Genomic DNA, 17,901 nt, shown 5'->3' with positions numbered 1-17,901 from the left:
AACACACAAGATGACCACCCCCATGTGGTCAAAGATGGTCGCTCCCATGTGGACACAAGATGGCTGCCACAAGACGACCAGCAGGGGAGGGCAATTGGGAGGTGCCAGGCCTACAAGGGAGGGCAGTTGGGGGTGATAAGGCCTGCTGGGGAAGGTAATTAGAAGTGACTGGGCTGAGGAGGGCAGTTTGGGGCGACCAGGCCAGCAGGGGAGAGCAGTTAGGGGCAATCGGGCGACAGGGGAGGGCAGTTAGGATGACCAGGCTGGCAAGGAAGGGAAATTAGGGGTGCCTGGGCAAACAGGGGAGGTAAGTTGGTGGTGACCAGGCCTACAGGGGAGGGCAGTTGGGGGCAACCATGCTTGCAGGGGAAGACAGTTAGGGGTGACCAGGTCAGCAAGAGAGCGTAGTTAGGGGTAATCGGGCTTGCAGGGGAGCAATTAGGCATCAATCAGGCTGGCAGGAGAGTGTCTAGTGGGTATGAGGCTGGCAGGCAGAAGCAGTTAGAGGCAATCAGGCAGTCAGGCAGGTGATTGGTTGGGAGCCAGCAGTCCTGGATTGTGAGAGGGATGTCCTACTGCAGTTTAGGCCTGATTCCATCGGGATCGGGCCTACAGGGGCAGTCAGACATCCCTTGAGGGGTTCGAGATTGGAGAGGGTGCAGGCTGGGTTGATAGGCACCCCCACCCCCATGCACGAATTTCATGACCATTTCTCTAGTGTGCATATGTGTATGTATATCTATCTATCTATCTATCTATCTATCTATCTATCTATCCATATAAAAGCCTAGCGACTGTTGTGGTAGAACAACCAGAATGATGACTGGTCACCATGACATGCACTGGCCATCTGGGAGCAGATGCTCAATGCAAGAGCTGCCCTCTGGTGATCAGTGTGCTCCCATAGCAGGAACACCACTCAGCCAGAAACCAGGCTCACGGCTGGTGAGTACAGCCACAGAGTGCACAGCTCTGGCACCCGAACCTCTCCTGCCTCCAGCAGGCTCTATTTCCAGTGAACAGACTGCAATCCTGATGCTGAGGTGGTGAGGGTATAGCTGGAATGACCACTGATCAGCCACTTCTGGGCCTGGAACTCTCCCTTCGGACCCTGTGGCTGTACTGTACTTCTTACCTATTGCTCTCTGGGTCTCTGGATTTTGCTTGGGAAAAATCCACAGAGGTGCTTCATGCACATACTGTATGGGCTGGCCCCCATCTCGACAGCGAGCCTTGATGAAGTCCAGCCCAATGATTGACACCCATGCCTGTCCATAGGCGAGCCTTTCGCAACTCTCACCTGGCCCCAGCCTCATCTCTCAGAAAGGTCGGCATCCAAGCACTGATATCCCACTCCTGGATCCCTGCAGAGTGCTGGTTAGCTCCGGTGGGTGGAGGGGCAGCAGCAGGTGCTGGCCTGACCTGTTCCACACTTGGGCTGGGAGTTGCATGGAAATCACCCCTCTACCCTGCAGGTACAATCTACTGCAAACAAATGCAGTGTGGAATGTTCGAGTGTGACCAGGATGACCTTGGTACTGACACCGCCCCCCTGGAACTCACTTCAGGCATCAGGGCCACTTCCCACCCTTTAGCTATTGCCATGTTCCTTTGGATGTGGAACTGAAATACTAAGAACACTCCTTACCAAGGACCATGATTGACCTCTCCTTCCTTCTTTCCTTCCCTCCTCCCTCAGCTGCCACTTCCAAGCCGACTGGTCCCCACCTCAGGAGAGAATCCCGGGAAAAGAGAAAATTCCAATCTGATGAATGGGTCTCCCACATGTGTCCGCAGCTGAGCCCATTGTGCCCTTCCCAGGCCTGGCCGGAATCCAGGCTCCCATGTTCCCATGGATCTCGGTAGATCCTGCAGGTGGGTGTGTCCACAGACAGCAGTTTCCATTGATAGTCCCTAGGTGGTGTTGGTACCCAGCCCCTGAGAATGCCCACAGCTAGTCAGAACTTGCCATGAGGCACATACCCCATAATCCTAGACGTACAATCTCTGGGAAACAGATGAAGCATGGACACTCGGAGTAACCAGAATGAGCCTGAATGTGCTGGGCTCCTAGAACTCTGCCTCGGGCATCACGATCAAATCTCATCTCTTACTGATTGCTCAGGAGCTACAGAGGAAGGCAGCAATATAAAAAGGGCCACAAGGTGGCAACTCACAATCGGGGTAAAGGTCAGAGAGATTGATCTAAAGCAGGGGTCCTCAAACTTTTTAAAGTGGGGGCCAGATCACGGTCCCTCAGAGAGCTGGAGGGCCGGACTATATGAACTACTAATTCCTACTGTAACACCTCGGCTGCGCTCACTGCCCAAAAAACCTGGCGTGCCGGATCAGACTCCCCTGGGGGGCCGCATGTGGCCCACGGGCCGTAGTTTGAAGACCCCTGATCTAAAGGGTGGGGGTATGGGCAACAGAGCACCCTCCCCCTCCCAGATCCCCAACTTCATATTATTCACCGCATAGAATCTCTTATCTGGTTCTGAGTGGTGAAAAGTGTCCATCATGGCCCAAGGTGTCCACTGGGGACCTCCAGGCTGGCAAGGCATGACCCTGGCTACAGGCGGGACATTTGGGAATATTTTTTCAGGAAGCTGTGGGAAAGAGGACAGACTCCCCACACAACTTCCCAGCAGCTCATGGGGACATGCAAACTCCCCAGGCACATGTGCACAGACTCCCGATTTCCTTTCAATGTGCACAAATATGTGCACTGGGCCACTAGTCCTTTCTAATAAAAGAGTAATATGCAAATTGACTGTCACTCCAACACAAGATAGCCACCCCATGTGGACACAAGATGGGCATCACAAGATGGCCTGCAGGGGAGGGCAATTGGGGATGACCAAGCCTGCAGAGGAGGACAGTTGCGGCGGACACAGTCCTGCAGGGGAAGGCAGTTGGGGGGAACCAGACCAGCAAAGGAGGACAGTTGGGGACTATCAAGCCTGCTGGGGAGGACAGTTGTGGGGGACAAAACATTATAAATAAAATAGTAGCAAATAAAATTCTGCAGTGTTTATGTTCAAGTTGGATTCATCTCAGGAATGGAAAGCTGGTTTCAGAAGGGATTAAAAAATCTTTTGATATACTACATTAAGAGATTAAGGAAATGTTTATGATTATCTCAGTAATTCCAGAAAAACCATTTGATTAAAATATCAACATCTTTCATGATTTTTAAACACCTTAGCAAACTAGGAATACAGGAGAAAGTTCTTACCTAATCAAAATCTATAGTAATCTTCTTATTTATGAGACTTTAGAGGCATTCTCATTAAAGTTAGGGACAAAATTAAATATATTTCATGTTACCACTTCTATTCAATAATGTACTAGAGGTTCTAGGCAATTAAATAAATAATTAAAACAAAAGGGAAGGAGAAAAATGGCAACTGAAAAGGCAGCAATGTCGTGCATCTCCTCCTAGGGCCAGGCCAGAAAAGCAACTAAATTGGAGAACATAAACCCTGAATTAACAAATTAGACACAGCTGAGAAGCAATTTTTAATAAGGAAGGGCAGAGGATGCCTAGAGTACACCGCTTGCCAGTGATAACCCACGTGGAACCACCACTGAGCTCCAGCAGTGAGCAGCATAATACCTCCCAGCAGTCTCCCAGAAATCTGCACAGAATGTGCCCTGCCAGACTGAGCTCCTGCATCAGGCCTCCTCACCAGCCTGCTGGAACCCAGCATCCTAGGATCTGGCTCCAAGACCCCACAGTGAATACAAGCCAGGAGAACCCTGTGTCCCAGTCCCACCCCAGATCCCAGAACCATGCTACTAGAGTGACCCTAAGCCACCCAGCACCCACTCCACCCTGAGCCCAGACTTTTGCTGCCGGGGCAACCTGGAATAACCCAGCATGTGCCCCTCTCATGCCATAGGGGAGCATGGACTGAGCAACCCAGAGAAACCTGTCCCCACTCCACACTGAAGAGGGGTGAACTGGAGAAAACCAGCACATTTCACTATAGGCTACAAAGAAAGCAGGGACTGTGAAACCAGAGAAACCTCCTTCTCCCTGCAGGGACTGCCCAGAGCAACGCAGCACATGCCACACTCCAGGCAATAGGAAAGCACTGCTGTAGAAACCTGGAGAAAGCTGGTGTGCATAGCCAGCAGCCACAGGACCTTGCCACAAGTGCTCTGCCAGAGGGACCTATGGTGCTACCCTGCCACTGGTAACAGGGCTACACAGTGAATTTCATGCCAGAGAGCTCTGAATCCTCACAGGAAGTAGCACATCAGAGGAAGTGTGCACATGCTCTCACCACCCTGATCATTTGAAGCAGATAACTGAGTAACCAGATCTGTGGGAGAAGGGGATACAACTCTTAGAGAAGAGACAATAAAGGCTTGAGACCAAAGGCAGACCCAACTTATGGGCTAATGATTACTTAATCATTGACCTGATAGGGTCTTCAACCTCTCAAACCCTAAGCAGGCTAGAAAGAGACAGCAAAACTGGGGACACAAAGAAACAAACCCCAAAGGAAAGAAAAAGGGAATCGCCAGAAAAAAACAAAATGAAGGAGAGGCATAGGATATGTCAGAAAAAGAATTCAGAGTAAGGGTTATACAGTTCATAAACCGTATGGATGACAAAATCAACAACTTAAATAAGAATCAAGAGGAAATAAAAATTATATAGCTATAATAAAAAACACGATGGGAGATTTCAACAATATAGATTAGAAGAAGCAGAGGACCGAATTAGGAAGTTAGAACTTGGGTACAGAAACATGCCCAATCTGAACAACATTGGAGTAAAAAAAATAAAAACTGGAGGACAGCCTAAGGGAGTTTTGGGACAAAATGAAATGAATAAACATATGTATATTATGGGTTCCAGAAGGACAAGAAGAAGAGCAAGGTGTAGAAAACCTACTTGAAGAAATAATGTCAGAAAACTTCCCTGATTTGGGGAAGAAAAACTCACAAAAGCACAGAGTCCAAAAAAGATGAACCTGAGAAGACCCACACCTAGACATGTCACAATTACAATGGTAAATGTTAACAACTAAGAGAATATTAAAGGCTGTAAGAGAGAAACTGAGAGTTACCTATAAAGAATCTCCCATTAGATTATCAAATGGTTTCTCAACAGAAATACAGCAGGCAAGAAGGGAATAGAATGAAATATATAAAGTGATGCAAAGCAATGAACTAAATCCAAGAATACTCCATCCAGTAAGGCTATCATTCAAAACTGAAGGGGAAATCAGGAGCTTTGCAGACAAAATAAAAATAAATAAATAAATAATAATAAATAATAAAATCTAAGGGGATTTATTACTACCAAGCCAGCAATGTAAGAAATGCTAAAAGGACTACTGTAAAAAGAAAAATAGAAAGGGAAGCTGGAACACAGGCATAAAGAAAAGAAATGGCTTAAACAAGTATAATAATAACTTTAAATGTAAATGGACTAAATGCTCCAACCAAAAGACATCAAGTAGTTGAATGGATAAGAAAACATGACCCATATATATTTTGTCTATAAGAGACCCACCACAGAAGGATTCACACAGACTGAAAGTGAAGGGATGGGGGGGAAAAAAAATTCCTCAGGCAAATGGTGTAAGTAGCAATATTTATATCTGACAAAATAGACCTCAAAGTAAAAGCCATAACAAGAGAAAAGAAAGGTCACTTCATAATACTACATACAAAGATGATGTAACTCTGGTAAACATATATGCAACCAATGTAGGAGCATCCAAATACATTTTTAAAAAGTCTGAAAAATATCAAAAGGGAGATCAACTGAAACACAATCATAGTAAGTGATTTTAATACCCAATTGACATCACTAGATAAATCTTCTAGACAAAAAAAAATAAAAAATAAAAAATAAAAATCAACAAGGAAACAGCAATGCTAAATGACTCACCAGATCAGATGGAACTAATTGACATCTTCAGATCATTCCACCCCAAAGCTATAGAATATACAATACATTCTTCTGAAGTGCACATGGGACATTTTCAAAGATAGACCACATGTTAGTACACAGGCAAAGTGTCTTCAAATTTAAGAAGATTGAAATTACTAGTATATCAAGCATCTTCTAAAATCAAAATGGCATAAAATTAGAAATCAACTACAATAAAAACAATAATAAACAAACACATGGAGGCTAAACTGCATGCTATTAAATAAAGAATGGGTTACAAACTTATTAGATCAAAGAAGTAAAAAACATCCTGGAAACAAATAACAATGAAAACACAACAATCCAAGATCTACGGGACATAGTGAAAGCAATCCTAAGAGGGAAGTTCATAGCACCACAGGCTTACCTCAACACAAAACAAAACAAAACAAAACAAAATTAAAAAAAGAAAAAAGAAAAACTTGTAATAAGCTACCTAATCCTATAATTTAAAGAATTAAACAAGAAAAGCCCAAAGTAGAAGGATGGAAATAATAAAGATCAGAGCCAAAATAAATGACATTGAAACCAAAATAATAATACAAAAGATCAATAAAACCAAGAGCAGTTTTTTGAAAGGATAAACAAGATTGAAGAACCTCTAGCCAGGATCACCAAGAAACAAAAAGTGAGGATCCATATAAACAGAATCAGAAATGAAAGAGGTGAAGTAACAACTGACCCCACAAAGATACAAAGGATCATAAAAAATATTATGTATAATTATATTCCAACAAACCGGACAATCTTGATGAAATAGACATAGTCCTAGAAAAATACCATCTTTTAAAACTCAATCAGGAAAAAGAAAAAGAAAACTGGATAGGCCAATAAAATAGATGCAGTATAAAACACACACACACACACCTTCCAAAAAAAAAAAAAAAAAAAAAAAAAAAGTCCTAGTCTGGATGGTTTCACAGGGGAGTTTTACCCAACATTCAAAAGAGAACTAACACCTGTCCTCCTTAAACTATTCCAAAAAATTCAAGAGGAAGGAACACTTCTAAGCTCTTTCTATGAGGCCAGCATCACCCTAATCCAAAAACCAAATAAAGACAATACAAAGAAAGAGAATTACAGGACAATATCTCTGATGAACATAAATGCTAAAACCCTCAACAAAATTTTAGCAAATTGGATCCAGCAATACATTAAAAGTATCATACACCATGACCAAGGAGGATTTATTCTGGGTGGATTTAAGGCTGGTAAAATATATGCAAGTCAATAAATGTGATGTAGCACATTAATAGATTGCAAGCCAAAAATCACATGATCATATCAATTGATGTAGAAAAAGCATTTGACAAAATCTAACACACTTTCTTTTTTAAAAATAATTTTATTGATTTAAGAGAGGAAGGGAGAGGGAGAGAGACAGAAATATCAATGATGAGAGAGAATCACCCACAGGCTGCCTCTTCCTCTCTCCCTATTGAGGATTGCTTACACAATCTGGCCATGTGCTCCCGACCAGAATTGAACCTAGACCCTTTCAGTCCATAGGCTGATGCTCAATCCACTGAGCCAAACTGGCCAGGGCTAACACCTTTTTTTAAATTTAAAAACAAAACAAAATAAAACAAAACAACAACAACAACTCTTAGCAAAGTGGGAATAGAGGAATCATACCTCAACATAATTAAAGCCATGCATGACAAACCCATAGCCAACATCGTACTCAATGGGCAAAAACTAAAACTATTTTCCCTAAGAACAGGAATAAGACAGGGATACCCACTTTCACCACTCTGTTTGAGATAGTACTGGAAGTGCTAACAATAGCTATCAGTCAAGAAGAAGAAATAAAAGGTATCTAAATTGGAAAGGAGGAAGTAAAACTGTCATCATTTTGTAGATGACATGATAGTATACATAGAAAAATCTACAGACTCAATAAAACAACAACTAGACAATGAATTCAACAGGGTGGCATGATATAAAATTAAAACCAAAACGTATGGCATTTTTATATACCAATAATGAACTCTCAGAAACTGAAATGAAAAATCCCATTTACCATTACAACAAAAAAATTAAGATGCATAGGAATAAACTTAACTAAAGAGGTAAAAGACCTGTGCTCAGGAAACTATAGGACACTGAAAAAAGAGATAGAGGAAGAAGATATACACAGTAGAAGAATATACTGTTCATGGGCTGGTAGAATCAATATCATTAAAATGTCCATACTACCCAAAGCAATATATAGATTCAATGAAATCCCTATTAAAATACCAATTGCATATTTCATAGACCTTAAACAAACCCCCAAATAGTAATATAGAATTAAGAAAGACCCCAAATAGCTGCAGCACTATTGAGAAAGAAGAACAAAGTTGGAGGGATCACAATACCAGATGTCAAGTTATAATACAAAACCACTATACTCAAAACTTAGTACTGACACAAGAACAGGCACATAGACCAATGCAACAGAACAGAGAACCAAGAAATTGACCTAAGTCATTATGCTCAATTAATATTTGAGAAAGGAGACAAGAGCATACAGTGAAGTCAAGACAGTCTCTTCCATAAATGGTGTTGGATAAATTGGAATAATACAGGCAAAAAGTGAAACTGAACCACCAACTTAACACCATGCACAAAAATAAACTCAAAATGGATAAAAGGCCTAAACTGGTTTGACTCAGTGGATAGAGCGTTGGCTTGTGGACTGAAGGGTCCCGGGTTCGATTCCGGTCAAGGGCGTGTACATTGGTTGTGGGCACATCCCCAGTAGGGAGTGGGAAGGAGGCAGCTGGTCGATGTATCTCTCTCATCGATGTTTCTAGCTCTCTATCCCTCTTCCTTCCTCTCTGTGAAAAATCAATAAAATATATTTTAAAAAATGGATAAAAGACTTAAATGTAAGTTGTAAAACCATAAAAGTCCTAGAGGAAACCATTCGCAACAAAACCTCAGACATCTTTCATAACAATATATTTGCCAATATTATTATTATCTCAGGATAATAGAAACTAAGGAAAAAATAAACAAAAGAAATAATTAACAAAATAACAAGAGAGTACACTGGATGGGAGAACATATTTGCCAATGTGACATCCTATAAGGCAGGGTCCTCAAACTTTTTAAAGTGGGGGCCAGATCACGGTCCCTCAGAGAGCTGGAGGGCCGGACTATATGAACTACTAATCCCTACTGTAACACCTTGGCTGTGCTCACTGCCCAAAAAACCTGGCGGGCAGGATCAGACTCCCCTGGGGGCTGCATGTGGCCCTCGGGCCGTAGTTTGAAGACCCCTGCAAGGGGTTAATCTCCAAAATTTATAGGGAACTCATACAACTTAACACAAGGAAGATAAACAATACAAAACATGGGCAAAGGACCTAAATGGACACTTCTCCAAAGTGGATATACAGAAGGCCCAAAGGCATATGAAACAGTGCTCAAAGTCACTAATCATCTGAGAGATTCAAATCAAAACAACAATGAGATACCACCTCACAACTGTCAGAATGGCTATCATCAACAAATCAACAAATGACAAGTGTTGGCAAGGATGTAGAGAAAAGGGAACCCACTGCTGGTGGGAATGCAGACTGGTGTGGAGTTTCCTCAAAAAATTAAAAATGGAACTGCCATTTGACCTAGTGATCCCACTTTTAAAAATGTACCCCAAGAACTCAGAAACACCAATAAGAAAGAATATATACACCCTATGTTCATACCAGCACAATTTACAATAGCTAAGATTTGAAACTAACCTAAGTGCCCATCATTAGATGAGTGGATTAAAATGGTATGTCTACACATTGGCATAATACACAGCCGTAAAAAAGAACTATTACCATTTGCAAGAGCATGGTTGGACCCGGAGAACATTATGTTAAACAATATAAGCCAGTCCTAGAAAGATAAGTACCACAAAATCTCACTCACTTGTGGACCCTAATGAACAACATAAACTGATGAACAAAAAAAGATGTAGAGACATGGAGGCATCAAACAGACTGCCAAACAGACTGCATAACCCATGGATACAAAAAATAGGAAGGCCTGTAGTGAGGGACAGGGGCAGACTGGCATAGGTCAATGTGGGCAAAGGGGAACATATGTAATACTTTCAACAAGAAGAAAATGTTGGCATTTGATATCATGATATTAGAAATATATTTAAAGCCTGACAAAACCAAATGGTGACTTACATGTGGAACAAGGAGAACTTTTAAATATTTTTGTTGGAAATATTAATTTGTACAAATCATTTGAATAATAATTTGACAATTCCTGTAGAGATCAAATGCTGTTAATTTTATGTCCCAGCGTTCCAGCCCTCATGCAGGTCCTTTCTAGAGGAACTTTTGGGAGACTATCACACAGCACACCTGAATATTCATTATAGCTGTGCTAGTAAGAATAAAAATCTGAAATCATTTAAATTTTCATCAATAGGAGAATTGATAAACAAATTGTGATACAGGCAGGCAAAAATGACCATATACAACATAAAATGAACTGTAACTACAGGTATAAACAGGGATCTTTTTGAAAAACATAATGTATCGATAGAAGGAAATAAGTGTAGGCTGATTATGTAGAACATAGTGTCAGTTATATAAAGTTTATAAAATTTGAAAACAATGCTGTTATTATTAAGGGGTAAATATGTCGCAAAGCAGAAGAACTTCCATGAGAAAGATAAACACCAAATTACTGAGCAACAATAGTGTTAGTGATGGAGGGAGGTGAATACGATCCAGGAAGCTTGCCTAGGTGGCTTCCACATTGTCTGCAATATTTCTTAAAAGAAAACTGCAGACCAAATATGATAATGTATCCAAATTTGATAAATCATATAGTACAAGTGTGTTTTCTATTTTAATTTGCATACTTCTCTATTTATTCAAAATTAATACCTAGCCTGTGCCACGCTGTGTTAAGAACTAGGGATATGAATCTTAGAGGGAAGGGAGAAAAAAGGGGTGGGAAGAAATTAACCAGATAATATATATACTAGAGGCCCGGTGCACTGGGGGTCCCTCAGCCTGGCCTGCACCCTATCACAGTCCAGGACCCCTCAGTAGATGTCCACCTGCTAGCAGTTGGAAATTCCTCTCACAGTCCGGGACCCCTCGCTCCTTACCACTAGCCTGCTCACTACTCCTAACCACTCAGCTCGCTGCTCCTTAGCACTGCCACAGAGGCAGGAGAGGCTCCTACCGCTGCCACTGCACTCACCAGCCATGAGCCCTATCTTTCTGTGTAGTTGTCTGTGGGCCAACTGCTCTCCTTTTTTCTCACTTAGGGTGAGCAGCATGTGAGGGCAGAGTGCACTGTCATGGAATGCAGAGGGTTGCCTGGAGCTTAGCAGAGTGGCCGGGCCCATGGGGTGAGAGGTGGACACAGAGGACACTACCTCAACCAATTGTGGGGTGGGCTGGCATATTAGTCCCAGCCAAGACAGATGGATGGGACACAAGGTTGGAAGTCTAGGGAGCCAATAGTTAGTCTGTGGAAATTCTTCTAATCAGATATGGAAAACTGTAAACAGGTGTTTTGATTCTTGGCAGTGCCTGGTCAAAACAGAACTATCTAAAGTCAGGAATACTCCCAATAACACAGCATAAATAGTTATGCAATTATACATACACCATACATTTTTTCCTTATTATTGGTAACTGCATGAAAACACAGAATGTATAGGCATCTGGTGACAACCTGGTGGTAGGACAACAAAGATTATGTGTATATTATAGATGTATGTGTTATTTATTTCAGTTACCAACAATAAAACAATTGTGACCAACATTAGAGAGAAAAGTCTGAATTGTCTTTCTATTTTCTCTATAGAAAACTAGAGGCGCAGTGCAAGAAATTTGTGCAGGGGGGGAGGGGGGAACGTGTCCCTCAGCCCCGCCTGCACCCTTTTTAATCTGGGGTCTCTCTCACAATCCAGGACTGTTGGCTCCCAACCACTTACCTGCCTGGCTGCCTGATTGCCCCTAACTGCTTCTGCCTGCCAGCCTGATCACCCCCTGCCGGCTTGATTGATGCCTAATTGCTCCCATGCCAGCCCGATTGCCCCTAACTGCCCTCTCCTGCTAGCCTGGTTACCCCTAACTGCCCTCCCTTGCCAGCCTGGTTGCCCCTAGCTGCAGGCCTCGTCGTCCTCAATTGCCCTTCCCTGCAGGCCTGGTCCCTCCCAACTGTCCTTCCCTGGCAGGCCTGGTCACCCCTAACTTCCCTCCCTGCTGGCCTGATCACCCTTAACTGCCTTCCCCTCCCAGTTTGGTTGCCCCTAACTGCCCTCCCCTGCTGGCCTGATCACCCATAACTGCTGTTCCCTCCAGGCCATCTTGTGATGGCCATCTTGTGTCCACATGGGGGCAGCCATCTTGTGTGTTGGAGTGATGGTCAATTTGCTTATTACTTTTTTTTATTAGATAGGATATTACAATAAATAATTCCAACAGGTAATTACTTAATGAAAATATTGTTTTATTAGATTTTGTGATTTTGTCATTCTAAATAAATATTTATGTTCATATGCAATATTTTTCTGATCACTTCCCCTTATTTTTCCTGAAGGGGCTCCCTGCAGTGTTTAAACTTTAGGCATTACTGAACTTGGATCCATCTATGTAAGAAGTAATAAATGTGAAAAGACAAAAATATAAGAGGGACTAAGGAACTCTTGAGAAGGAAGAAATTATTAATGGTGATCATGGAAGGGTTTTATGTAAGCTCTGACAAGTGGAAGAATTTGAATTTAAAGGTGTGCCAAATAGTGTTCTAAATGAAGATGACAATTCTTCATAACTTTTTAATAATTTATATTCTGGATCTACCACTCAAATATATATCCTTCTTTGCTTTTATATCCTCTCTGATTCCATATCTAAAAACCTTTTCTACTGATGTTTTGTGGACATGGGTTCAAGTAGAAAATAAGTGGGAACTTACTGGTGGGTATTCAAGGAAGCAAATTTCCTAGGGTGGATGCTGGGTAGGAGTTCAAACCTAGAGAAATGTGATTATTCTGTAATGCCAACCAGGCCAAATTGCGTGAATTATATAGAAACAAAGCAAACTTTCTACCCTGCTCTTCAATTATGGAATAATTAATGAACAGAAGTGAGAGAAAGTACCTTTTTTGAACTCTAGGCTCTATGTCTACAGTCACTTCCTTCCCCATCTGGAGCCACTTCTCCCACTGGCAGACTAAGCCTTCCATAGGTCTGGTGACTCATCAAGCAGTTCAAAGGGCCTGGACTTTGGATGACCTATCTTTGAGTGAACTTACCATTAAACCTAGCTGGGAGAAGAGAACACCAGAGACAGAGAGGGTCAGTCCATGGAATCTGGAAAACAAGGCTGGAGACAGGTGCAGACAACTTGGCAGTTGCTGAATGATGGGAGGAAGCACTGAGAGCCATAACTCCTGGAGATGGGAATATACAGGCAGGAATTCTGACAATGACTTTTCTCTTGGCAGGGATGATGCTACAGGCCCCTGCTGAAATGCAGCAACACTCTTGTTCTGACAAGTCCTTCCCTAACCTTGTGCCTCAGCTCCAGTGACTGGACTTCTGCTTTGTGCTAATGACTAATCCTCTGCTTTCTACTCACTCCTGCCTTGGTTTTCCAGGCCCCTTATAATTGGTGGCTAAGCCTGGGATTTCTGAGGCATGTTACCTATGGCCAGAATGACCCACACCAGTTTTTCTCAGTGCAAGGATTATTGTATGTTATCCTGGCCAGGCCCCATCCTTGTCATCGGTAGCCTCTCCCCTATGCCTCTTGTAAGATTTCTGATGTAATGTAGAAGACACATTTCACAACACTTACTTGTTGTTAAACCCTGCAGTATTGACTTTAATATTTGTCATTTAATGCAATTCCCTCCTTAAAACTATCCTTCAAGACAGGTATCATTTGTTTTACAGGTAAATAGGCAGAGATTCAGATTGTATCTCATGTAAGTCCCATGGATGATCATCTTCACTCTGGATTTATTCCTTTTTATCCTACTTTCATGAAATGTGCACTTTACCATTCTTCAGAACTGGTGATAATAATGTCTACAGGATTGTTTTGAGGCTTAAATTAATTCCTCAATATGAAAGTGCCTGGCAGGTGGTAAATACTTCATAAATAGAAATTTCCTTATTTTATCCTATTCTTACTTCTGTGTAGAAAATCATATTTCACTGATAGTATTTGGACCTGTCACATGTCTTGTATAGTACTGGAGCACAGAAAGTTGTAGAAAATGTTGGATGGATGAAGTAGTGGATAGTCAATGGAAGCTTTAGAATTCCATTGAGGGTTTGTAAAAATCTGTAGACCATCGTTTTATCCCTACACTTTGCTCCTCCTGACTGCCTACTATTTGGGTCTATAATCTGAACATCAGACAGGTGTTTTTGCTTTTTTGTGTGCTAGATTTCTCTTCACTTGCAGCTGAATGTCCTCAGCTCATCCTCACCTGACCACAAGAATATGCTTCTCCTTGTTGCATGTACCTACTCATCAGGTCCCAGGCTCTCCTGGTTTATTGGTACCTTTACTTTCCAAGTCACTATTATGATACTCTGGACTGAGGAGACTGAAAAAAATATGTTTAGCTGTGTGAGTGTCCTGAAGGGACTGGCCTACTAAGACATAGACTTGCATAGGACCAGGCATCACTCTACTGCTGTGCGGTTAGATCTGGGCTGAGCAAGGCCAACTGCTGGCTCAGCACCTTTCCAAATGATTAAGCAATCTGCTGAAAGTTTGGAATAAGAGAAAAAATATTTGGATAGAAGTATAAGTAAGAATTCTATAGATGTATTTTCCCTAGCCAACAGTTCCATTAAGGACATTTATTTTAGTGTTTTGGAAGTATGAAGACCGTAGTTCAGTCATGGACACTTCCAGTTATTATTTAGTCTTCAGTCAGCAGATTAAAACCCAGGGAATTCCAGTCATTTTTTAGTCCTCAGTCAGAGAGAAAAACCCAGGGTTCTGGGCCATCTGTAAGGCCTTGGCCAAACTGAAGCCATGTCAGGAAGGGGATTTGTGGCCCCTGCTCTAACCCTGCTGAGCATCTATTATGTGTCACAAGAATGATACCTGATGATCAAGGCAAAAACTCCCTCCATATTTTCAAAATTAAGAACCATGGAGAAGAATAAGAAATCTACAGAAAAAAAATCCCTAGAGTAAAGAAAGCTACAGTGACTAAACAATTCCCTTCTCTTATAATCCTCCTATCCCACAACTGGGACTACTGAGTGATTACTGGAGACTTGGCCCTGCACCACATGCTAAGATCAATTCTATTTCTGGTTAGAGTGTAGGAAGCCGTTGGAGATACTTTTAGGGGTTCAGCTTTAAATCAGCCTTGCTCTAATGTCCATACTGATGTTGCACTCCTGACTCTGATAAAAATGGATTCTCACTATATGCTTTTTTTTTTATCAGATTGAACCTGTGCCTTAGAAGTTCCAGACCTCATCCTTATCTTACTCCTGCACACTTGAGCTCCTCCCTCTGTATTTTCAAGATCAGAAGCTTGTCTTGCTATCACAAGAACTTACAAGAATCAGACACTTGCCCTAACCGGTTTGGCTCAGTGGATAGAGTGTCGGCCTGCGGATTGAGGGGTACCAAGTTTGATTCCAGTCAAGGGCATGTACCTTGGTTGTGGGCACATCCCCAGTAGGGAGTGTGCACGAGGCAGCTTATCGATGTTTCTCTCTCATCTATGTTTCTAGCTCTCTATCTCCTCCCTTCCTCTCTGTAAAAAATCAATAAAACATATATATATATATATATATATAATCAGACTCTTCTGTTGCTTGTGAAGTCTAAAGTATATTTAACCTGTGCAGTGCTGAAATCTAATCCAACCTATTCTAACCTATTAGATCAGCCAAGTTTTGCACGCAAACCCCACTACAGTTCCATCTGCTCAGACCTCATGTTTGGTTGCTCTCTGATCATGAATGAGTACAGTTAGATTAATTAAACCATCATTGCCCAACATTTCTATCTGCATGTACAACCCTAGGGCATGGGTAGAAGCTGATAAAGTAGCAGGATACCCAAAAGTCCTCTAGATATCACTAAACATGAGAGGAATGACCTCTTCTACCTCTGTGCTCAAACCTCCCAATCATTCCAGGAAGCCCACCTTCTAGTACTGCATGTGTTCATTCACATCAGCCTTCCAATGCCTTGGTATTGTACCAAAAGCCTTAATTTAAAAAAAAAAACTGTTCAATTAAGTATCTGAAACTGCTATGAAGCAATAATATTTTCCCTAAATAATAACTACAGAGGATCACTTTTAAGACTGAGACTTTGTTATTTCAGGAATTCTAAATTAAGCCCTGAAGAAACACTTTGCTGCCAATAAATAATCTCTTGTTTTAATATGCATTATTTTTTAGATAATAAGCTACATCAAATATCTATTCATGTTATTATAATTGGGAAATTGTACCTGAGCCTACTATTTATGGGCCAATACTGAGGGAAAACAAATGTTAGTTTTCATAGTGTTATTTTTGGTTTAAGTTACCTATTAAAAAGTATAGGATTTTGTTTAATGCTTTTTTCCAAAAGCCACAGTACTCAGAACAACCTGGGATTGGCACAAGAAGAGGCTTATAGACCAATAGAACAGAACAGAGAACCCAGAAATCAACCCAAGCCATTATGCTCAATTAATATTTGATAAAGGAGACAAGAGCATACAATGGAGTGAAGACAGTCTCTTCAATAAATGGTGTTGGGAAAATTGGACAGATACATGCAAAAAAAATGAAATGGGGCCACCAACTTACACCATACACAAAAATAAATTAAAAATGGATAAAAGCCTTAAAAGTAAGTCATGAAACAATAAAAATCCTAGAATAAACTATAGGTTGCAAAATCTCATACATCTCATAGCAATGCATCTCCTAGGACAATGGAAAGTAAGGAAAAAATAAACAAATGGGACTATATAAAAATAAAAAGCTTTTGTACATCAAAAGAAACCATCAACAAAAAAAGAGAGCCCACCACATAGAAGAACATATGTGCCAATGATTAACCATAAAGGGTTAATCTCCAAAATTTATAGGGAACTCATACAACTTAACAAAAGGAAGTTAAACAATCCAATTAAAAAAAATTGGAAAGGACCTAAATAGACACTTCTCCAAAGTGGACATACAGAAGGCCCAAAGGCCCAAAGGCATATGAAACAGTGCTCAAAGTCAATAATCATCTGAGAGATGCAAATCAAAACAACAATGAGATACCACTGAAAACCTGTCAGAATGGCTATCATCAACAAATTAACAAATGACAAGTGCTGGCAAGGATGTGGAGAAAAGGGAACCCACTTCTGGGTTGTTCATAGCAGCACAGATTACAATAGCTAAAATTTGGAACCAGCCTAAGTACACATCAACAGAGAAGTGAATTAAAAAATTGTGTTAAATCTACACAATAGAAAACTATGCAGCTATAAAAAATAGCTCTTACCATTTGCAAGAGCATGGTTGGACCTGAAGAGCATTATGTTAAGTGAAATAAGCAAGTCAGATTTCACTCATACGTGTAATCTAATGAACAATATAAACTGATGAACAAAAATAGATCCAGAGACATAGAAGCATCAAATGGACTGACTAACCTCAGAGGGAAGGCAGGGGAGAGTGGGTAGGTGGGAAGAAATTAACTAATGAGTTTGTATGCATAGTATATAACCCATGGACACAGATAATAGGGTGGGGAGTGAGGGTGGGCTTTGAGAGGTCAGTGGGAAAAAGGGGGAGCATATTTTATACTTTCAACAATAAAGCTTTTAAAAAAATAAAAATGTATTCACCTTTGATGTAATGGATTCATTTGTTTATCAGACAAATTGATTTTTATTAAATTTCTTTCCAAAACAATTTTATATGATAAGAACAAAACAGCTCATGGCTTATCAG

General features: G+C 41.2%; 1 long non-coding RNA gene across 9 annotated transcripts in view; it reads left to right on the top strand.

Moving 5' to 3' along the window:
• Positions 1-17,901, top strand: part of LOC311618836 — a 105,517-nt gene that overhangs the window by 61,462 nt on the left and 26,154 nt on the right. For 3 of the 9 annotated variants that reach the window (XR_014794375.1, XR_014794377.1, XR_014794378.1), the window contains 2 exons: positions 1,700-1,875; positions 15,392-17,675. The exons of 4 other annotated variants lie outside the window; for them this stretch is intronic. This is a non-coding gene — a long non-coding RNA (uncharacterized lncRNA). Of the gene's footprint in view, positions 1-1,699; positions 1,876-15,391; positions 17,676-17,901 lie in introns of those variants that run through there. 2 more of the 9 variants (XR_014794374.1, XR_014794376.1) reach the window with 1 other exon arrangement.

Source organism: Pipistrellus hanaki (genome assembly GCF_964339955.1).
Source record: "Pipistrellus hanaki genome assembly, chromosome: 1".
NCBI lineage: Eukaryota > Metazoa > Chordata > Mammalia > Chiroptera > Vespertilionidae > Pipistrellus > Pipistrellus hanaki.
This window is presented reverse-complemented; position numbering and strand designations above follow the sequence as displayed.